Below are 16,197 nucleotides of genomic sequence, written 5' to 3'. Positions count from 1 at the left end.
GGCAAGGCGCGTGGCAAGGGACTTGGAAGTGGACGTTCTGGTGATGGTTCGTGCAGAGGACGGGGCCGTGGCCAAGGTGAAAATGTGCCACAACCAACAGCCACATCTTCTCGCTCCCACTTCTTGACCGAATTACTAGGGAGGCACAGAACAACACCAGTATTGAGAAATGATCAGTGTGAACAGGTTATTAATTGGATAGCAGATAATACTTCCAGTTACCTGGCCACCACCACCTCCAGTCGGTCTTCCACACGGTCAACTCTTAGCAGCCGTGAGTCTCGACCGCATACTCCTCCTCACCCTGATGCTCCTTCCTCCCACCATGCCGAGTGTCGTCAGACAGCAAGTGATCCCACAGTTGGACACTCTGAAGAGCTGTTCAGTGGTCCATTTCCATATTTGGGCCCCTCGCCTGATACGCTTGAAGTGGTGGAAGAGGAGATCCCATGTTGCGATGCCCAAATATTTGAACAGCCACGGCCACAGGAAGTCGACGTTCGCAATCTGTCACAAGAGGTGGACGATGACGAGACACAATTGCCAGGAAGTGAGGAGGAGGATCGTGGTGCGCAAGTGGAAGAGGAGGAGGTGGTGGATGATCTAGTAACTGACCCAATGTGGAAGGAGGACATGCAGAGTGAGGCCAGCAGCACACAGGGGGAGGGAGGCAGAGTACCCCAACAGGCAGGAAGAAGCAGTGTGGTGGCCGCAGACAGAAGGCAGGCAACCGTTCCCCGTAACACCAACACGAGGGACGTTGCCAGTACAAGCGGTAGGTCTTCCAGAGTCTGGAGTTTTTTTAAAGACTCTGCTGATAACCCCAAAAAGGCCATATGTTCCACCTGCCATGCCAGCATCAGCAGGGGTGACAAAACTACCAGCCTGACCACCACCAGCATGATCAGGCACATGGCAGCAAAGCACCCGACTTTGTGGGGCGAAACCCAGGGTCCATGACCAGTGTCAGTGGGTGTCATCACTGCTTCTTCCACTGTTGTGCGTGCAATAGAACCCCCTGTTGTGTGTGCAAGGCAATCCCCTGTCCATACTGCATGTAAAGGTGCCCCCTCCTCTCAGTCTTCACTTGTTATGGCAGTTTCTCAAGAAACAGCATCAACGTCCACGTCCACGTCCCACCGCAGCGTTCAGTTGTCCATATCCCAGACCTTTGAATGAAAGCGGAAATTTGCAGCTAACGCCCCACAGGCCACAGTCCTAAATTCGCACATTTCACGACTGCTTGCATTGGAAATGCTGCCTTTTAGGCTGGTGGAGACGGAATCCTTCTGCAATCTTATGGCGGTGGCCGTCCCTCGGTACTCGGTCCCCAGCCGACACTATTTTGCCCGGTGTGCCATCCCCGCACTACACAAGCACGTGTCCCAAAGCATCTGCCGTGCCCTCAACAACGCAGTTACTGGGAGAGTCCACCTGACAACGGACACGTGGACAAGTGCTTGTGGCCAGGGACGGTACATCTCTCTGACGGCACACTGGGTAAACATAGTGGAAGCCGGGACCCAGTCGGACCTTGGGACGGAACACATCCTCCCCACACGGAGGATTGCGGGCCCTATGTCAGTCAGAGTTGCCCCCACAGTGTACAGCTCCTGCGCATCCTCCTCCTGCTCCTCCTCATGTTCAGCCTCCATCTCAGATATCACCACATCAGTTACAAGCTGGAAGCATTGCAGTACTGCCTCCGTCAAGCGGCAACAGGCTGTGCTGAAACTTATAAGCTTAGGTGATAAACCTCACACTGCTTGTGAGTTGTGGACAGCTGTGAAAGAGCAGGCAGATCTGTGGCTGAGACTGCTGAACCTACATCCCGGCATGGTCGTGTGTGACAATGGCCGTAACCTGGTGGCGACTCTGAGGCGAGGTGAGATCACACACGTACCATGCCTGGCTCATGTGCTTAAACTCGTGGTTCAGCGGTTTCTTAAATCGTACCCCGAGTTGCCAGATCTGCTCGTGAAAGTACGCCGCCTGTCAGCTCATTTTCGCAAGTCGGCTACAGCTTCCGCCGCCCTTGCTGTGTTGCAGCAGCATTTGCAGCTTCCGTCACACCGACTGGTGTGTGATGTCCCCACACGTTGGAACTCTACCCTCCACAAGGATTTGTGAGCAGAAGAGAGCAGTTGTGGAGTACCAGCTGCAACAAGGCCATCGATATTCAGGTCAGAGTCCACACATAAGAGCTCAGGAGTGGACCTGGATGTCTGACATATGTACCATCCTGACAAACTTTGAGGAGGCCACCAAGATGGTGAGTGGCGATGATGCCATCATTAGTGTCAGCATCCCACTTGTCTGTCTTTTGCAACGCTCTCTGCAGAGAATTAAAGAGGAGGCATTGCAGCCAGAGTATGATGAGATGGATCAAGAAGCCGTAGCGGGCGATTACACACAGCCCAGCCTCATCTCATCCCAACGTGCATTGGGGGACAATGAGGGAGAGGAGGAAGAGGAAGAACAGGAGCTGCTATCATGCGTTGTAGACGGTAGTACCTGTACAAGTGTCATACCGTCGGTTCAGCGTGGGTGGCCTGAGGACAGGGGGGAGGAGGAGGAGGAGGAGGAGGAGGAGAGCATGGTCAGTCGTCATCATGGTGAGGACACGGAAATCTTGCCCGTTACCAGTCTGGCACGCATGGCTGACTTTATGTTACGCTGCCTTAACCGTGACCCTCGCATTGTCAAAATGTTGGGTGACAGTCATTACTGGTTGGTGACACTTGTAGACCCCCGCTACAAGGAGAACTTTCACTCTCTTATTCCTGAGGTGGAGAGGTCTACAAAAATGGGGCAATACCAGAAGGCCCTTGCTGCAGAACTCTTAAAAAAATTCCCATCTGAACACGCTAGCGGCAGAGGTCACAGTTCGTTGCCCAACCAAGGCGTACAGGCGAGAGAGATGCAACTCCAATCCAGCAGAGGCAGGGGAACACTGTCAACGTTCTGGGACAGTTTTCTGACACCCGCCCAGCTTACAGGCCCTGAGGCGCGGGGTACTCTCACAAGGAGTGGAAAGTTTCAAAAGATGGTGAGGGAGTACCTTGCCGATCGTACCAGCATCCTCCGTGATTCCTCTGTGCCTTTTAATTATTGGGTATCCAAGCTGGACACTGGGAATGAACTCGTTCTGTACGCCTTGGAGGTCCTGGCCTGCCCTGCCGCTAGCGTGTTATCGGAGCGTGTTTTTAGTGCCGCTGGGGGAATTATAACTGATAAGCGCACTCGCCTGTCAACTGACAATGCTGACAAGCTGACCCTTATCAAAATGAACAAGGGCTGGATTGGGCCAGACTTCTCATCACCACCAAATGACAGCAGAGTAACATAAAGTCAAATCCACTGTGTTATTTCGGGAGGTGTATTCACATGCACCGCTTTACACCCATACATGGGTATACGCTTCCTCGTTTCGGCTGTTTAATCTTCTTCTCCTTATCCTCAGCCTCCACCACCACTATACCACCAGGGTGCCAGCATTGCAAGTTCCTCCGTCCTTATTTTTGGCAGCTTTTGCTTGCAAGGCATAAGCAAATACTATGGGACACCCACTCCAAAATAATGGGACTTATGTTTGTAATATGCTGTACTGCATGGCTCTTGTAAGGGGCATTGCAAGTTGCTCCGTCCTAATTTTTGGCAGCTTTTGCTTGGAAAGCATAAGCAAATACTATGGGACACCCACTCCCCAATAATGGGACTTATGTTTGTAATATGCTGTACTGCATGGCTCTTGTAAGGGGCATTGCAAGTTGCTCCATCCTAATTTTTGGCAGCTTTTGCTGGGAAAGCATAAGCAAATACTATGGGACACCCACTCCCCAATAATGGGACTTATGTTTGTAATATGCTGTACTGCATGGCTCTTGTAAGGGGCATTGCAAGTTGCTCCGTCCTAATTTTTGGCAGCTTTTGCTGGGAAAGCATAAGCAAATACTATGGGACACCCACTCCCCAATAATGGGACTTATGTTTGTAATATGCTGTACTGCATGGCGCTTGTAAGGGGCATTGCAACTTGCTTCGTCCTAATTTTTGGCAGCTTTTGCTGGGAAAGCATAAGCAAATACTATGGGACACCCACTCCCCAATAATGGGACTTATGTTTGTAATATGCTGTACTGCATGGCTCTTGTAAGGGGCATTGCAAGTTGCTCCGTCCTAATTTTTGGCAGCTTTTGCTGGGAAAGCATAAGCAAATACTATGGGACACCCACTCCCCAATAATGGGACTTATGTTTGTAATATGCTGTACTGCATGGCTCTTGTAAGGGGCATTGCAAGTTGCTCCGTCCTAATTTTTGGCAGCTTTTGCTGGGAAAGCATAAGCAAATACTATGGGACACCCACTCCCCAATAATGGGACTTATGTTTGTAATATGCTGTACTGCATGGCTCTTGTAAGGGGCATTGCAAGTTGCTCCGTCCTAATTTTTGGCAGCTTTTGCTGGGAAAGCATAAGCAAATACTATGGGACACCCACTCACCAATAATGGGACTTATGTTTGTAATATGCTGTACTGCATGGCTCTTGTAAGGGGCATTGCAAGTTGCTCCGTCCTAATTTTTGGCAGCTTTTGCTGGGAAAGCATAAGCAAATACTATGGGACACCCACTCCTCAATAATGGGACTTATCTTTGTAATATGCTGTACTGCATGGCTCTTGTAAGGGGCATTGCAAGTTGCTCCGTCCTAATTTTTGGCAGCTTTTGCTTGGAAAGCATAAGCAAATACTATGGGACACCCACTCCCCAATAATGGGACTTATGTTTGCAATATGCTGTACTGCATGTGACGCGCCCCCTGGGCCGTGTGTACACGTGTGTGGGATACCCGGTGCCGGGTCTCTGGGGTCTGTAGTCTCCGTGGCGGTGACCCGGTCCCATGGCTCAGGCTGGTCAAACCAGTGGCAGTCTTTCCTAGGTTTTGAGGTTAATTGTCCGACTGCGCCACCCGTGGATTGCGGTCAGGGAGTACCACCGCTGCGAGGCAGACCGCTGAGGCTGGTGTTGTGTGCGCAGCATAGAATGGGATAACTCCCCTCGGGAGGAGTATAGCCTCAGGGCAGTGAGTGTGGATGATGGTGGTGATGGTGCACAAGCGCAGCAGGAATGACTCAGAGTCTTTGCAGTGCAGTTCAGGGTCTTTACTGATGATTATAAGGTAGACCCTGCCGGGAGTACTGGCTAGCATAAGAGGCCTGGTCAGTTTGTGAGCAAGCAGGAGTTCCCCTGGCCAGGTGGAGTTGTAGGCCTCCCCGTCTGTCTGCACTCTTCCTGGCTACCTTGCTGTAAGCGTCTAGAAGTAGCCCACGTCCCTGAGTGTACCGTGTAGTGCTCACCCGTATGGCTGGTGATTTGGGGCCTTCTGTTAGCCTCCGCTCCATGACGGCAGTGCTGGTCCCTTGCTTGTGACTGAGCCTCCGGGCTTCTATGGCCAGAGGACCTGAAATCCCCTGCCGGCTGGTTTCTGCTGCTGGATATATAAGTTCTCACAGCTTCGGACTCCTGTGTCCGGTTCCTATTGTCTTCTGCCAGGGCGAGCTCTGCTCAGCATCCAGCCCCTGGTCTTTAGCTCCTAGCTCCTACAGAGCTCCTTGCTGTTACTTTCCCTTGCTCTCACTCTGACTCTGACTGTTCTCTGACTCACTCAACCCCGCCCCAGATCCAGTTTATAAGGGCAGAATTCTCCCCTCCCAGGATTGGGGCAGGAGGATGTTGCATGTTTAAGGGATCCTGACCAGGAAACCTCCCACTTGCTCTCCGACGTAATATCTCTATTACTGTGGTGACCAGACCCCTGGGGTGCCACACATGGCTCTTGTAAGGGGCATTGCAGTTCCTCATAATTTTTGGAAAGCCTTCCATTCACTGCTTAGGCCAACAGTGCACGGGAGACCCAGTTGCTATAAATGGAAAAAAAGGTTTAGTTAACGCCCTCTGACCTCCATGTCATTTCCAAGGGGCATTGGAGTGGCTCGAAATTTTTGGTAGGCATTGCACTCACTGTATGCCCTATAACTGTGTAGCCGAACCGCTCCTTTTGTTACAGAAACATATCCTACAAGACATATCTGGTTGACTGGCCTGATATTGATGTGAATGGTCCCTGTTCCTCCTGCTCTTTCTCCTTTGCCACTACCTCATCCATTATTTATCACCTGAAGCTTTGTTTTAACGGGAGTCATAGAACTTGGATAGTAGCAGGAAAACATCCAGCAATCCTCGGAGGAGGTAGGATATGCGCCAAAACGCTGACCACCTCAGGCCTAGCCGCTAGTACATACATGCGCTTGCATTACAACAAAACAAAGCAGATGCTAACTTCTATCATCCTCATCATGCTCCTCACCTTGGCACTCTCAGCTCCCCTGATGGAGAAGCCAGGGCCCACCGGAGGAGTCTGATAGTCCGGTGGGCTCGGCCAATGCTGCACTAAAGCAGGCCAGGCTAAGAAAAGTGTGGGAAAGGTTACCGGGACAAATAGGGGTGGCTGGGGACCGAGTATGGACACCCGGCCACCCCCTGGAGGCTGGGGAGCAAGCGGGGACACCCGGCCACCAGGCGGCTGGGGACTGAGTATGGATACCAGGCCGCCGACAAAGCCATGGCGTGGTGGCCAGATTCCGCCTCCACATGCCTTAAAGGCCCAATTTAAAGTGCAATCAAGCAAGCAGTATGGTATTGCAGCCTGGGGGTGGGTGGGTGGCAGGCTGCATACTTGCGCTTGCATTGCAAGGAATGGAAGAGGTACAATTGAACACTGCCCTGGGACAAGGACTTGAATGGGGATAGTTGCAAGTCTGCAATGACAGCTGCAAGGTGGGAGGCATCTTCGCATGTACCATGAACAGGGGTTTGGCATGCACACACTACAGCGGAATAGGCTCTCCTTCCCACTAAAGGCACTGGGGAGGGCACAGGTAATGTTTTGGTATACGCGCTTAATCTTATGTATAAGGCACACCAGGACAAATATGGGCGGCTGGGGACTGAGTATGGATACCTCGCTGCCGAAGCAGCCATGAGGTAGTGGCCAGCTTCGGCCTCCTCCAAACTAAAAGGCCCCATTTCAAGTGCAAGCTAGCAGTATGGAATTGCAGTCTGGGGGTGGGTGGGTGGCAGGCTGCACACTTACACTTGCATTAAAAGAAAACATAGCAGATGCTAACTTCTGTCATCATCATCATGCTCCTCACCTTGGCACTCTCAACTCCACCGATGGAGAAGTCAGGGCCCACCGGAGGAGTCTGGTTCTCTGGTGGGCTCGTCCAATGCTGCCTAAAGCAGGCCGGGCTAAGAAAAGTGTGTGGGGGGATGTTCCAAGGAGAAATAGGGGCGGCTGGGGACCATTTATGGACACCCGGCTGCCCCCAGGCGGCTGGGGACCGTGTGTGGACACCCGGCCGCGGGGCGGCTGGGGACCGAGTATGGACACCCGGCCGCCGGGTGGCTGGGGACTGAGTATGGATTCCAGGCCGCCAACACAGCCATGACGTGGTGGCCAGATTCCGCCTCCACATGCCTAAAAGGCCCAATTTCAAGTTCAAGCAAGCAAGCAGTATGGTATTGCAGCCTGGGGGTGGGTGGGTGGCAGGCTGCATACTTGAGCTTGTATTGCAAGGAATGGGGGAGGTACAATTGAACACTGCCCTGGGACTAGAACTTGCATGGGGATAGTTGCAAGTCTGCATCTTCTGATGCGGTAAGTATCACTTATGATGGGCACACTTTTAGACAGTGACCTGGGAGTCAGAGATGCTTCCAGGGGTCTTCCCCATGCTGTTCCCTTGTCTTTTCAGCACTTTATGCATGTGTCACACAGCACATGGCCAGATAAGGTTGTAAAATGTTAAAATGACATTTCACGGTGAATGCATTTGTCATAGTTGAAAGCAATACAAAAGTGCAAAAATGCATAAAATGCTACTTGTGAACATAGCCGAAGGTGTGGAGGAGTATTTTTGTTTTTGGTCATTTATTTTAACTTATACACAAGTCTTTACCCTGGAAAGGATGTTCCTTAACATATTTCACAGGAAAAAAGTTTCACTTTCGTTTTTGAACGTTTTATTGTGAGCCTGTAAAAGTGGCTTAATACCTCTGACCACGTTGTTGACAGCAGTGACCTGGGGGTCAGAAATGCTTCCTGGGGCGATCCCCATGCTGTCCCCATGTCATTTGAGCACTGTCACTATCGTTTTGGGCACTTGTTAGGCTTTTAAAAGACTGCCGGGGGTGCCACCGCAAAAATGCTTGAGTCTCCCATAGACTAACATTGGGCTCGTTGCTCGGATCGAGCACCCGAGTATCACGGCGAGCTCGGCCTGAGCTTCGAGCACCCGAGCATTTTAGTGCTCGCTCAACACTAGTGTTTAATCAAACCACCAGAAGGCATTTTTACTAATTTGGACTACGAGACAAATGCCCAGCATGTGATCCATTGAAGTCATGACACCACTCTCAAAGACAATCATGGTGCAGAGCAAGATGGCAATTGAGGTTAGAATGGAGGTTTGTTCCCTTCAGCGATGAGTCCAGATTTTGTCTTGGACCACTCTAGTCTACTTTCTTGGTATACAAACAGCTTAGCTTTACATTGGTTTGGTCATGGAAGAAGTGATACAGCTATTACTAGAATATAATTTCACTATATAAGTAAGAAAAATAAATAAACAATAAATACATTTATCCAAAATGTTCCAGGAGCCATTTTTTAAAACACAACACCAGGCTGCATGGCTTAAACGTGCAACCATGGCCTGCAGCGTCTCAAGACTTGTCTCACATCAAACACATATGGGATGTCATTGGTTGGCAAATGCAAAAGGAGTTGCCAGCAACGTGTAGACCGTGTACCGGGGAGGTCTTTCTCAGAATACAGTGGGCCAAGGACAAAGGATACTAACAGACTATTTGTTGGGGAACACCTTTTTACTAAGAACAGGAACTGGGTTGCCCCGGCAATGCAAGAAAAGAACACAAATAAACTTCACACAGACCTAGCTCAAGACAGCTAGGACCCCTGCGCTGCACAACTGACAGGACCAGGATGTACTACAAGATGAACTATAATTTGCCTTACCAGTGTTTCCGCCTAATGTGGTAACTGAGTGTTACCTAGAGCAATGATGTAATCAGATGAGTACATGAGGCGGCCCCTGCAGTGGTTGCAGCGCAAAAGTTCACAAACTTAACAACACTCTACATTTACAATACTGTAATTCTATCTATACACAAGCTCACCACAGGGGGAAGAGTCTAGCTGAGGTTCACGCATACCTGCCAGCAAACAATGTCTCTGAGAACCTGTGTTTGGTGCCAAACTCTACCTGCCAATTGTGTGAACGCACCCACTGGGATCCCTGTTATGGGGCATGAGCTCAGGACTAGTGTTGAGCCACCCCTTTAGTGTTCGAGTTCGGTTCGGTTCGTCGAACACCCGTATGTTCGCCGAACTGGTCGTCAAACTGTACGTCGAACACCTTCGAACACCATTAAAACTAATGGCAGGCAAACAAAAACACATAGAAACACATAGAAAACAAATAGAAAACACTTCAAAGGTGTCCAAAAGCTGACAAACTGCTCAGAAGACACAACTAACACATGGAAAAGTGACAAGTACATATAGTCATGCGAAAAGAAAAGAGGTGGAGGAGTAAAAGGAGGGGGAGACACAGATATAGGGATGTCATGCCCTTCTAAAATCAAGAAAGGCTGGAGTAAAAATCTAAAATTAGCCTACCAACACCCAGACGACGTGACAAGAAGATTAAAAAAATAAATATCTTTAGGTAGAATGGTGGTTCCATTCAGAACACTTTCCTTACAAGACGTAGTGGTATCCCCGTTGTGAGTTGTGCCAAAAACGGAACCCAATACATTAGGACTAATACACCATTTGTCATATCCAAGGGGCAGGTCCGTAAACGACAACATCGACGCGGAACCAAGTACAGTAGTATATACTGTACATCCTTTGACAAGGCAATCAGGCGGATCAAGAAGTTGGGAAGGGTCACCCTAATGGCCAAAACAGACATTGATGCGGCATTCCGGTTACTTACTACCTGTGCCTCCGAATAGTGTCCACCTATTGGGCTGCTTCTGGGAAGGAGCATACTATATAGATCGCTGTTTGCCCATGGGGTGCTCCAGATCCTTCTCACTATTTGAGGCATTTAGTTGCTTCCTCGAATGGGTTGTAATGGACGTTTCTAAGGGGGCACATATTATCCATTACCTTGACAACTTCTTATGCCTAGGCCCAAAAGATTCGCCACAATGTGAATACACGCGGTAGTCCACCTGTGAGAAGGAGAGAGCTGGAGGGAGAGTGGACACCACAGAGCCGAGGGGTTAGATGGAGAAGGGAAGAAGGAAAGAGGGCGAGGGAGGTAAGGGAGTACAGTGGAAGGCCGACCTGAGCTCCCCCATGTTCCTGCTGGGCGGGGAACAGCCCTGGGAAGAAAAGCCGCTTGCGCATCCCTTTAAGGTTACGGGCGCGAGCGGGCAGAGGGACTATGCTGGAGTGCGAAGCCGAGACGTCCAGTCCGTTCCTGCCTGTGCGACCTCCGTGTCGCCGGGTTTGTGCCAGAGCCGCGGTGGACCCTGACGGCCAGCCCCCTCTCCCAATACTGGTGCCTGTCCGCAGGTGGGTCGAGCCCCCCCGCGGTGGGGGGAAGTAACATCTGCAGAAGAAGGACCATCTTCCAGCCAAACTAAGATGTCTACTTCTTTTCGTGGACAATGTGATACGATCCCTTTCTTACGGACACGCCCATCGCTACAAATTCCAGATGAGGCACAAAAACAGCAGGTTCTTCAACGGATATCAAGTGCTCCTTCAAGTGGGCTCTCCTCCACCTCAACTTCAACATCACAAATACTCCAGTCCTCAGAGGTGTCACCCCAATCGCACTTGCTTCCTCACATCTCCCAAGTCTCCAGCTGCATGTCTGAGTATGGGGTAACACAGATAGTTGAGTTTGCACAGCTGTTTACTCATACTATTGCCTGGGAAACGGAGGTCTGCTCCAGAGCTTCTGTTAATCCAGACGAGGAAATGATCTGCACGGATGCCCAGAATCTTTATGAGTCGGATCCAGGACCAGATGAAGAAGGTTCTGAGCATAATGTAGACCTTCGTTCCCAAACTGTAACTCCAGTTGGTGGAGACAATGATGAAGACGATGATGTGACTCAAATACCTGATTTGAGCGACAACTTGACTTTTCGGTCAGGGCAGGAAGAGGTTGGCTCTGAGGACGACGGGTGTGAGAACACACAGGGTGATGATGACGAGGTTGGAGATCCCACTTACTGTCAACCCACAGTCAGCCAGTCGATGAGGTCAGCAGAGGAGGTGGAGGAGGATGTGACTAGCCCAGGGGATGGGGATAACTCGGTACCCGGACCTTTGCCTGGCCTTTGGGATGTCGTGGTTGTCGGCTCCCGGGCCCGTACCCTGGGGTCACTCTTTAAAAGGGTGGATAATTGTTAATTTGATAAGAGTTCGTGACGCCACCTGTGGTATCTGGTGAGAAGCACCAGCGCTGCAGCAGTCCACTGAGGCCGGTGATAAGGCAGCTTGATGGTATAGCTCCCCACATGTGGAGCTAGGCCTCAGAAAAGTGTATGCAGGGGGAATGCAGGACAGGCGAGACCCAGCTGGGTCAGAGCAAGAACGGGAATGGACACGGTAGTCACTTCAGTACCTTTTACTGGTGGATGTTCAGGCACATCCCGGAGCACTGTAGGTTGAAGGGTGCATATCAGGATCCTCCCCAATGAACGGGTGTAGGGCCTCCTGTTTCTTGCCTCTGCGTAGTAAGTTTCTGACCTGCCTGGAGCTAGGCCTAACTTTGTCTCTGTCCTGCGCTGGCTGACCTTGTGGTAGGGCCTTGTCTTGGAGATCACGCTCCCAGTATGCGGGGCCTAAGCGTCTCCTGGCTCTTTTACGTATCAGCACCTTAGCGATCCTTGGACTTGTAGTTCTCCAGGGATTCCGGTTATGCCTTACTGGGTCATAGAGATCCCGGTAAGCTCGGATCCGGTGTCCGGTAAATGCTTCGGGGTGAGCTGGTTAAGCTCCTCTGCCCCCTATGTACTAACTCTCCACTCGCCTTCGGCCTACTCGGGCCCTCAACTAGGCTATACACACTAACGGCAGCTTGCCGCACTTCACCGATCTTATGGCGCCGGCACACCTTAAGCTCTAACTGGGCTCCCTGAAACTAGCTAACAGGAGCCTCGTGCTCCACTGCTGAACTATTAACTGAGTTCTCTAGACTAGACTGAGCTCCACTGCAGACTGACCTCTCTTAGGCTTCTCTACTGCAGTAACTCTTCAGAGGAACTGAACTGCCTAGCTCCACCTTCCCTATTTATATCCCTAACGGGCTCCCTCTGCTGGTCTGAGGTGGAAGGTGGAGATGTGTGAATGTTTATGGGGGCCTCTTGTGGAGGATTCCATCAATGCACTCTTCTAGGATCTGTGATACCAAGCGCAGCTGGGCGTCACAGATGCTATTGACGACGAGGTTAGGTTGCGCCTTCCTGGACAGAGACGGAGTACTGGAAGCACGTCAACAACTGCATCCTCAACCACAACTCTGCCTCTGACCACAAGTCGTAGTGGCTCTTCAGGTCGCATGGGCTCTAAGCCATGCATAGCCTGGGCATTTTTTCAGATCGATAAGGATGACCCAACTCGTGTTATCTGTAATATTTGTCACCAAAAGCTAAGTAGAGGCCAAAAAATACATAGTTTGAGTACTTCATGCATGAACCGTCACATGGATATGAAGCATAAGTTGCCGTGGGAAGCTCACTGTGCTACAATGCGGCCTAGCGGGCCGGGCCAACCACCGTCTGCCCAATCTTGGGCATCCGCGGCCTCTTCATCCTCTGTGACTGGGGGGACAGCTGTCACACATGTTTTTGGATGCAGACCTGCCACCTCTTTACCCGCAACAGCCAGTGTGATTGGCAGGTTATCATTTCATTTGGAAGTGGAAACACCAGCTGGTGTTGAGCGCTCTCCGACATCGAGAGCACCACCTTTGGATCAAGGCAACCTAACTTTTCCGCCTGCATCTTCCTCACAGACCGGCAAGTTTGCCGGGGACACCCTGCTCAGCCCCATCTAAGCACAACAGCCAACCCTCGGTCCTTCAGATGTGGACAAGTAAAAGACCATTTCCTCCTAGCCATGACAAAGCTAAGAGGTTGAATTTCACCATCTGCAAGCTGTTGGCTACAGAAATGCTGCCTTTCCGCCTGGTGGACACAGATGATTTTCTAGACCTTATGTCCGTCGCAGTGCCCTAGTACCAGATGCCCAGTCGGCACTACTTCTCAAAGAAAGGTGTGCCTGCGCTCCACCAGCATGTCGCACACAACATCACCGCTTCTTTGAGAAACTCTGTGTGTGACAGGGTGCATTTCACCACAGACACTTGGGCGAGTAGGCATGGACAGGGGCGTTACATGTCGCTGACTGGGCACAGGCTAACTATGGTGACAGCAGGACAAGGGGCTGCTGTCCAAGTCTTGCCATCCCCACGAGTTGTACGTCAATCCTCTTTATCTAGAAGTTCCTCCACTGCTTCTGCCTCCTCAACCTCCTCTCGGTCCTCCACCTGCACCCAAAGCCTGTCTGGTAATGCCACCCGCTTTCTAACTGCGCAGAAGGAATCCTGCACACCTCCTTACTATGCTGGCAGCAGGGCTCAACGGCATCAGGCAGTGTTTACTTTGAAATGACTGGGAAATGTGAGTCACACAGTTGAGAAGTTGTGGTCAGCTCTGGAAACCCAGTTTCATGAATGGTTGTCTCCACTGGACCTGCAACTGTGACGCCTCTACTCAGAAAGCCCGTGTTTTACCCTGGGTGTTGGGGGACTCGGTGTTGGGCCCTTGGTTAAAGAGATGGGATGCAGTCGTGGCCCGGGCCCGACCCGTGCTCAGGGCCGTCACATTAGAAAGAGATGGTGTGGGCTTGTCCGGGTTGAGTGGCTGATTAACGACTACGCCATCTGTGGTGTCTGGTGAAGGGCCAGCAGCGCCGCTAGCAGTCCACTGAGGCCCGGTGTCGTGGCTGCTAAAGTTATTACTGCTCCCCACAGGCGGAGCAAGGCCTCAGGGCAGGCAAACAATATGAAGGGGGGTAGCAGTAGCGCAGGGAGTACGGGCACCGCGTCACGTGGAATGGCGCGTAATGAACAGTCCGGAGGCCATAGGGGTGAACTTCCAAGGCTTTACTCACTCAGAGATATTAGCGCGAAGGCGACTCCCTGCTCCTCGCGGAGTCCTGCGGCCACCAAGGACGGGGGTCCGACTACCTCCGAGGAAGTCCAGTGTTCAGTAGCGACCCTACACCAGAGTGTTCCTGCACTACAGACTTCACCCTTTCCCATCTGTGCGTGTGTGGATAGGCCGCGTCTCCCTCTGAGCTCCTCTCAGGTGTAGGGCGCGGGTGGCAATTCCTCTCCATCCGACGCCTGGCGGGATCCTCAGGGCCTAACCGGGCTTTCCCGTGATGGACGTAGAATACGAGGTCGGGTGTCGGGGGGCCGGTACCCCTCTTGCAGCCGGAATCCCTCTGAATAGATCAGGTAGGCGAGGACAGGTGGCATGCTCCGCTCCGTCTGCATCCTCCCCGGGACCCATTTGCTAGGGAGCCACACTCTAAAGCTCCCGGGCCTTCTTGATCCTGGTCCTCGACCGGGTTGAGACATTCCTTGTCTGCAACCTACCTCTCGTCCCATGGCCAGGGTACGAGGGCTGTGTCCCTTGCTGGTGCAGGCCCACACAGGATCTGCGCTCCCGGAGGGAAGTCACATTACACACAGTATTTTGACAGCACAGTGACAGCCGACAGACTAGCAAAGGCTAGACCAAAGGACCAACGAAGAACTGACTAACTAGGACCAAGATCAAAGATGGTATTCTATTAAGTACTAGATTTAAAGTGTAACCAACTAGTTGTTCCTCCACTCACACCCACTAACTGGTTCCTACCACTTTGTGTTCCCCAGTCTCCCTGTAACCAGGGGAGCAGCACCTAGTGCATACTAGCTCCCTCTAGTGGAAATGTGGTGTTGGATGCAAAAGGCTAGGTCACAGCCATCACACTGGCCTTACCTCAGAGGAGGAACACCACACTCCATTGGAGAAGTGCAGCATTCCTGTGGCGGTCGAACCCTCAGGGGCGCCACACAACCAGGGAAGGCTGTGTGCGACAATGCTGTAAACCTGGGTGCGGCCCTTAGCTGGGGAATTGTCACACACGTGCCTTGTATGGCTCATGTGTTGAACCTGGTTGTCCAGCAATTTTTAGCCCACTATCCCGGACTAGATGGCCTTCGGCAGAGGGCACGGTCGCTGTGTGCTCACTTCCGCTGTTCGCATCCCGCAGCTCAACGACTTACATCTCTACAGAAGTCGTTGGGCCTGCCAGTTCACCGGCTGAAATGCGATGTGCCGACATGGTGGAATTCAACTCTGCACATGTTGCAGCGACTGTGGCAACACCGACAAGCCCTGGTGCAATACGTTCTGACGTATAGCCTGGGCCAACAAGATCCAGAGGTGGAGCAAATCATGCTGCAGGAGTGGTCTCTGATCAGGGACCTATGAAGTTGACGGGCCCCCTGGGCCGTGGGGTACCCGGACCCGGGCCGGTAGATGCTGGGTTTTGTAGTCACTGTGGCGGTGACCCGGTCCGTGACCCAGGGCGGTCAATCCAAGGGTAATTTGTATATATGGGTTTTATAATGTCCGACTACGCCACCAGTGGAGTGCGGCCAAAGGGGTCGCCGCTGCGGAACAGTCCTCTGAAGCTGGTGGTTTTGCAGAAATGGTATTATTACTCTCCACAGGAAGAGTGTAGCTTCAGGGCAGTGTGGGTGGATGATGGTGGTTGTAGTGCAGGGAGTCAGTAATAAACACAGAGTCCGTGTGATGCAGTCCCAAGATCTTTCCTCACAGTTGCTGCAGTCCAGATTACAGGTACCAGAGCAATCTCCCCCGTCGTGCTGTGCGTACTCAGTGAGGGGCTCAGTCCACCCCCAGATAGCTCCGGAGTACATAGCAGGACGCCCTTCTGTGTGTCCTTTCTCTGGCCTTCTCCCTGCACCTCACACCCAGTGACACTTCTATCCGGTATCCTCG

The sequence above is a fragment of the Phyllobates terribilis genome, unplaced genomic scaffold (genome assembly GCF_046119375.1).
Source record: "Phyllobates terribilis strain yellow unplaced genomic scaffold, ASM4611937v1 Scaffold_1__5_contigs__length_1240528914, whole genome shotgun sequence".
NCBI classification, from domain to species: Eukaryota; Metazoa; Chordata; class Amphibia; order Anura; family Dendrobatidae; genus Phyllobates; species Phyllobates terribilis.
This window is presented reverse-complemented; position numbering follows the sequence as displayed.